At 38.3% G+C, this 8,149-nt stretch overlaps 1 pseudogene; it reads right to left on the bottom strand.

Moving 5' to 3' along the window:
• Positions 1-5,132: 5,132 nt before the first annotated feature.
• On the bottom strand, positions 5,133-7,912 carry LOC122148651 (annotated as a pseudogene).
• Between the last annotated feature and the right edge of the window lie 237 nt (positions 7,913-8,149).

Raw genomic sequence — 8,149 nt, 5'->3', positions numbered from 1 at the left:
GAGGCTGGATGGGGACTGGCAAATCCATAGAGATTACCTTATGATCGGACACACCTAGGTCATACACCTGCAGGTTGGTGAGAGGGGCAGAATTAGTAATGACCAGGTCCAGGGTATGCCCCCCTGGTGTGTGTGGGAACACCAACAAGTTGTTTTAAGTTAAAGCAGTCCAGTAGTTGAAGAAATTCAGCTGAAAAACGGCAGGAGGGGGTGTCAACATGGATGTTCATATCACCTAAAATTTATAACATCGGCGGAGGATGTGCAGAAAGTTGTGAGAAGATTTGACATCTCAGTGATAAATGATGGGTTTGATTTTGGTGGTCGGTAGATGAGAAGGAACAACACAGGGGAAGGGTACTTACATTTAAATGCAAGGCATTCAAATGAAGATAGTTCAGGTAATGGTTGCAGAGATAAATCCAGATCGCTGCGATGGATGACTGACAGGCCGCCACCACGCCCCGTGCTGCGAGCTTTCTGGAGGTAGCTATATCCTTGGGGACAGCTCTCGTTTAAAGAAAAAAAAGGTATTTGGTTGGCGCCAGGTCTCTGTAATGCACATATAATCCAGAGATTTTTCCAGGATATGGTCATGAATGAGGCAGGATTTGTTTGTAATAGACTGTGCATTTAAGAGTTCGATTTTGCTACTTGATGAAGCAACAAATCTTTGCACTGGCCGTAGCAGACTGGAGTCCACTCCACGTTTTGCATTCAGCTTCAGTGTATGTGGTGCGACAGTTCGTGTTGCTGACCAGAGAGCCGGGATGGTAGGACTTGTCTGTGAGCAGACAAACTTTCTGCGGGAACTTCTATGGAGATAGCGTGAACGGCGGAGAATTCCTAGTTGTTTAAGCAATGCACGGTGGAGTGAGGAAACTGTTGAGATTCATCAGCTGGTTGACGGAGTAACTCAACATAGTGGAGGCGGCGGCGCGGAAAAACGGCCGTTTTAGCCACGTAGCAGCTGCGATGCACGAGCAGCGACGACCAATTCCAGGGAGTCTCCGAGCAGGTGTTTTCCTAGCGGCAACAGGTAGGCCACCGCTAGACTCAAAAGCTACCTGATAACGTTAGCTATCCAGTAAGGTCCACAGTTCGGTGGTGCGGGAGGTAAACAGGTTTTTTTTGTTTTGTTTTTTTTTTGTAAAAGGTCCACTGGTCGGTGGCGAGGGTAGAGGATAGTAAAAGATAAAAAGGTAGAAGATAAAAAGGTTTAAAACTTGGCGTTATTTTGGCGCGACTGGAGAAGCGGCGAACAGAGTCCTCAAAAGATAGATGATAGAGCGTCCACTTCAAACCAGCGTCCACTTCAAACCAGCGTCCACTTCAAATTATTCAACTAATCGCAGGTTTATAATAAATTTACATCTATAATCCATAATGAGCCTTATATATTCCGCGCTCAAGAACATGCATTAAGTTTGCCCCAAAGCACAGGCAGAAGTAGCCCAATAATTGTGAAAAAAGGAGACATTTTAATTATTTATTAATAAACAAATGTTTTCTTGTCGGCTGCAAGATGAAATTCACAGTGCTGACTCTCTCCACATGGACGTGCCTTTAAAGAGAAATGCAACCTTCACAGATTACATAATGCTTTCGTTTTGAATTGATTCCTTTAAAAGACATTTCAGGCTTTCTGTAGATATATTTCTCATGTATGTGAGACACCCCAATTTTAAGTAAATTCATTATCAGGAAAAAAAATTCAAGTGATCGAGAGGGCGCCTCCCTGTCATGCATGCGTATTAATAATTTTCGCACAAACACTTGAATATGAATAATAATTCACATTTTGCATATGCATTACAAAGCAAATATATTTTTTTTACACGCAGTTATCCAAAATAAAACCAAACAAGATTTATAATGAAGATAAAATATGTAGACAAATAAGAATAAATGCTGCGAGCACTCAGCATCATGCAGAGCAAATCTTGCACTGATATTTTACGGAATATTATAAACCCGCATTTAATGCGGCTACAATTTATTTATTTATTTTTTATTTATTTTATTTTATTTTTTTACTTAAATTACATGAAAGCAAGTAAAGAAGACTGAAATTATCAATTAATGAAGCTCTTTTTTACATTGTTTGTATTTCGTTGATTATAATGAGAGAACTTGAGTTTAATCATGAGGACTTTTATTAATCAGTCCATTCTTTAGAGTTTCAATGATTTAGTTAAATCATGCAGGTTTAATTTATTTGTTTCTTGTTTTAATTAGACCTCACGTTTTACTAAAATAAAGAAAATAATTTATAAAACAGCAAGCCTAGCTCACAATAGGCTACCACTTTTAATGCTCCGATGCAAAGTAAACCACAATTTCTTTTGAATAATATAACACATAATTCATATTATATAAATAATACTGCACACTATTTAAATGTGTCAAATCTAAAATATGGTGTAGAGAAAATATAAGCACAGGCTTATAGGCTTGACATTTATCCTGTTTGAATTCGTTCTAAGAAACGCACATATCTTCATAAAGACTAAACTTTCATCTGTGAATATTAAATATTTTTTCTTTCATTTTCCCCGACTGCAGTCAAATATAACACTTCAGTCAGGCAAAGCTGACGTCTATTTGCGAAAATGTGCTTTGATGCGCTTGTTTGTAAACTTGTGATTAAAGCGCCACTCAGCGGTCAAAAGCTGCAAATGCACTTTGCAGACGCCGCAGCGGTGGTACGAGCGGCAGTAGAACCAACGTTTTGGATGGCCACCTACTGTAGTGCTAATTTTCACTTAATGCATCATAATGTAGGCCAAAAGTACACAATAGAGCATTGGATGTTGCCACAGGTTTGTATAACATTATACAGTGATCCAGTGGGAAACTTTATTGACATTAAGTCATAAATAGTGAAATATGTTGAACATTTGACAGTTTTTATTACTATTATTATTATAATTATTACTACTAACCTAGTTTATATTATGGCATATATTGATGTTTATTTTTACTATGAGCCTTATTAGTGCTAAAATAAGTGGTACCACCACTTAGTGCTATTTTTAATTTCATATTTTTATGTCAATATTCTTTATTTTCAGCAGATCTGCTGGAGGCCACCAGTGCCCCCACGATGTCTGAACAACAAGCTGTGGGTGTCACCAGCCAGGGGTGCGTTTCCCAAAAGCAACTATGGTCGCAAGTTCCATCGTTACCAATAGATTTCAATGGAACTAACTACCACAGTTTGCTAACGATGCTTTTGGGAAACGCACCCCAGATAGTCTCCGTTCTGGCCAGCAGACAGCAGATCCTATTCCTATTAAGATCCCCAAACTCTGGAACAATCTACCTACCATTGTTCAGGAAGCAGACACACTCTGTCAGTTTTAATCCAGATTTAAGACCCATCTCTTTAACCTGGCATACATATAATACACTATCACAGTTCTATAATTCAAATCCGTTAAAGCAGTAGTTCCCAATCCTGGTCCTGGAGAACCCCCAACACTGCACACTTTTGGTGTCTCTCTTATCTGACACACACATTTGAGGTCTTGGAGTCTTCACTAATGAACTGACGAGTTGAATCAGGTGTGTTTGAATAGGGAGACATCTAAAATGTGCAGTGTTGGGGGTTCTCCAGGACCAGGATTGGGAACCACTGCGTTAAAGGATTTTTAGGCTGCATTAATTAGGTCAGGGATCCTCAAATCTGGCCCATGGGATCCACTTTCCTGCAGAGTTTAGCTCTAACCCTAATCAAACACACCTGAGCATGCTAATCAATGCCTTCAGGTTCATTAGAAAATCACAGGTAGGTGAGTTTGATCATGGTTGGAGCTAAACTCTGCAGTGCATTGGCCCTCCAGGGCAAGATTTGAGGAACCCTGAATTAGGTCAACCGGAACCGGGAAGACTTCACATAACACCCAATGTACTCACTACATTGTAAGAAGAATGGCATCTATGCTTATATTAGTCTGTTTCATTCTTATTCTGAGGTCACCGTAGCCACCAGATTCAGGCTGTATCCAGCCCAGATGGTGGATCAGCACCTGGAGTTGACCTCTACAGCCCTGAATGTTGGAAGAGACCATGTCAACTAATGAGCCCAAGAGACAGATCCCCTGCGAAGACCTTGTCACCTCAACAACCATCGGCACAAGACCATGGGAACCAGACAAGTCCTCCGCACCTGTGTTTTAGGCTGGAATTAAACCACGCCATGCTGATTTTGCCTGGCCAGAGGAGAACTAGCCCCCCGACTGAGCATGGTTTCTCCCAAGGTTTTTCCTCCATTGCTGTCACCGATGGAGTTTTGGTTTCTTGCCGATGTCGCCTTTGGCTTGCTTAGTTGGGACTCTTGACTGATTGCACAGACACTATTGGAAGAGAGCTGAATTGGATGATGACATCACTGAATCATCATTGAACTGACTTTATGTAACCAGTGACTCGCAACGCCAAGCTTAATGTAAGGCCGGCGACACCAGTTGAAATATTTGACTCTGCATTGTGACTTTGTGGAACCAGACACGGGACAGCAGGCTTCGGTTTACTGGAAACATTAGATTTCTGATACACACAGAACAAATAAGTAGCCTTTCAGATAAAATTGCCTTCATTGGTCTCTATAAAATTAAAGTTTTCAAAATTTATTTGTATAGCGCAGCTGTACAATATGTTTCTGCAATCTATTTAGTAGTAGCTTATCAGTGGTGAATATGTCAGTTAATGTATGGAAACATCAATTAAAGACATAATCAAACAGACTATAAATACTTTTAACAACAATTATTATATGTTACAATCAAAGTTATAGCAACATTTGGTAGTTCTGTATGTTGTTTCAGGTTTGGCATCATCTGAGGGGTTGGCATCATCTCTTCTCAGGTGTTCTGGATCCAGACTGAAGAGCTTGAGTAAATCCTAGTTACAATGGGATGTTACAATGGGATCCCGTGGCAGAAACAGAGAAACAAATAGAGACATGATTAGACTAGCTGCTGTTTCAACCAAGCAAAATTGATTTGTTCAACCAAAGAATAGTAATGTGCATTTGATCAGATATAACTGCAGTACAAGATTATTAGATGCATTATTTGAATGCTTGGCCAAAGAAATGTCTTTAATCTAGATTTCTTTAATTTAGATCTATCAGGAAGGCTATTCCAGAGTTTGGGGGCAAAATGTGAAAATGCTTTACCTCCTTTAGTGGATTTTGCTATCCTAGGTACTTCCAAAAGTCCAGAGTTTTTCAACCTTAGAGCGCGTGATGGATTGTAGCATGATAGAGACTAGTTAGGTATGCAGGAGTTAACCCATTAAGGGCCTTATAGGTAAGTAATAATATTTTGTAACTGATACGGAACTTTATAAGTAACCAGTGCAGAGACTGTAAAATTGGGGTAATATGATCATATTTTCTTGACCTGGTAAGGACTTTAGCCCAGGGGCAGATTTAGTGAAATAGGGGCCCCAGGCAAATATAGGAATTTGGCACACATTTACCTAGATCAACCTTGAGGTTCCTTTTTTGTTGTGATGCTTGCTGCTGCACAATGGTGTCACATTGTTGTGTCCAATGTTTCTAAATTTTTTTTATTTACATGTTATAATGGGATTCTTTAATTTAATTTGACATTTACATTTATTTATTTAGCAGACACTTTTATTATTTCATGTTGTAGACCACAAAATAGCAATTGTTTTACCATTGAGATACAAGTTTTAACAAAAAACTAAATACATTATAAAATGAAAAACCTCACAATTGAACCTTTAAAACATTTTTTTTAAGAAAAGGGATGAGTCAGAAGTATAAATTAATATATTATTTAAAACGGATTTATGTGGGTGAATTTTCACATTGGTCTGAACAAAAACTGCAGACTGGATTATTGAAAATGCACATTCATTCTCTGCCAGCAGAAGGTGCTTTTGGAATGTCAGAAATATAGTGGTTTCCCTGGTAATGGCTGTAAACAAAGCAGTGCTCAGCTCATAAATGATACTTTATGAGGTAAAATGAAAATGCTATTGAAACTTTTCTGAAGACAATCGGTTCCCTTCAGAGATTCATTCATATAAAAACTTGAATTAGTGAGAATGAGAAAAACGTGAAAAAATATAGCCTATACTAACGAGAAAGTCCACTGATGAATTACCAGCATAAGCCTACATTTAATTTTAGTCATTTTAACTTTCACTATTTAATCGTGATTAATTGAATGATTGTCATGAGTTTAGCCCGTGAATAATCACAACTTAATCGCACATTTTAATCTATTCTAAATGTACCTTAAATTAATACTTTTCCAGACAATGCTTAAGCTAGTCCCAGACTAAAATGCATGTTTGAGCTGTTTCAACTGAAAATATAATTATGTATATAATTACTGTAATGTTTTCTTCTAAAGCTTTTTTGTAAAAGTTAAATATCTTAATTTAACTAAGGCCTAGTCCTGGCTTAAGCTAAGCCCCGTCTGTGAAACTGACAGGGCCTTCACATTTTTAATACTCTAATCAACATGTGCATGGACAAATAATGATGCTTTATGCACTATATGTTTATTAGCGAAACCATGGTTAACAGAGCATGAAGAGTAGATATGGTTCATAGGTCATAGATGTTTTTCAAAGAACTTGTTCATGTCTATTAGACACATGAAAAAAAAAATAGAGAAACCAGGTTACTATTACTTCTTTTTCTTTGCACTGAGCAATTTACTTAAACCTGTTTACATTTTCGCAGGACAGTGCAGCTCACTTTTTCTGAACATGCAAAATGTAAATGTATTATTTATTATTAAATTTGTTTGACTCTCTGTGCCACATACTTTATTTTGATGCAGCTAAATTCTCAAAACTATTTTCATTTATATATTTTACTGTTGCTGTTGTCAGACAACGGGTTGAATATGAAATAGTGACTGAAACACGACCCATTAAGACTACATAACCAGCTCTCCCTTCAAATATGTTCATCTGCACAAAAATCCTGATTTATAATTGTGCCTTCTTCTGAGGCTACACATAAGATAAAGACAGTAGCTGTGCTGTGATTTTGGCTGTACTAGCATGTAAAATTAGAGAAGCAACATATCTGTGTTTTAACTGAAAGCGCAGCTCCTTTCAGCCACTCGCTGAACAGAGCAGACGCAGAGAGAGAGGTGTGTGTGCGCGCTGGAAAAGAGAAACTTCAGATGCATAATATTTTCATTTGCTACAAGCAGGATACACAAGAAGCACATTCAACTCAGACATGCAGACAGTTGTCGTGGTAATAAACACCATAAACAGCAACCGTTCGCGTGATCACGCTTAATGCGCATCTTGTATATGAAAAACATTTTAGGGGCCCTTGGCTTTTGGGGGCGCAAGGCAGTCGCCTACCTTTGCCTAATGGGTAAGTCCGCCCCTGCTCTAGCCGCTGCATTTTGGACTACCTGTAGCTTGTTTATTGAAGATGCAGGACAAGCACCTAGAAGTGCATTACAATAGTCCAGTCTAGAGGTCATGAATGCATGAACTAGCTTTTCTGCATCAGAAACAGGTAATTTGTTTTTTAGCTTGGCAATGTTTCTAAGATGGAAGAATGCGGTTTTTGGAACATGGGAAATATGATTTTCAAAATACAAGTTACTGTCTAATGTAACACCCAGATTTTTGACTGAAGAGGAAGTAACACTACATCTGTCTAGTTGCAAATTTAATCCAAGAGTTTCCGTGTACTTTTTTTGGTCCAATAAGTAATATCTCTGTCTTATCCAAATTTAATAGGAGAAAATTATTGGTCATCCAATCTTTTACATTTTTAACACTGTTAACTAAGATAATTTAGAAGTTTAATCTGGTCTTGTTGAGATATATAGTTGAATATCCTCAGCATGACAGTGGAAACCAGTCTAATAATATTACCAAGAGGCAACATGTATATTGAAAATAGCAGAGGACCTAGAACAGATCCTTGTGGCACTCCATGCTCTACTGGTGATAATTTGAGATGACTCCACGTATAAATAAACAAAATGGTAGCGATCGGACAGGTAGGATCTAAACCATCTAAAAAGCCTGCCCTTGAATATCGTAAAGTTTTGTAATCGATCTATGAGTATGTCTATGGGCGCCGGATGGGGGGGAAAGTTAGGACAATTCCAATTCCTGACTGGCA

Source organism: Cyprinus carpio, chromosome A18, assembly GCF_018340385.1.
Source record: "Cyprinus carpio isolate SPL01 chromosome A18, ASM1834038v1, whole genome shotgun sequence".
NCBI lineage: Eukaryota > Metazoa > Chordata > Actinopteri > Cypriniformes > Cyprinidae > Cyprinus > Cyprinus carpio.
This window is presented reverse-complemented; position numbering and strand designations above follow the sequence as displayed.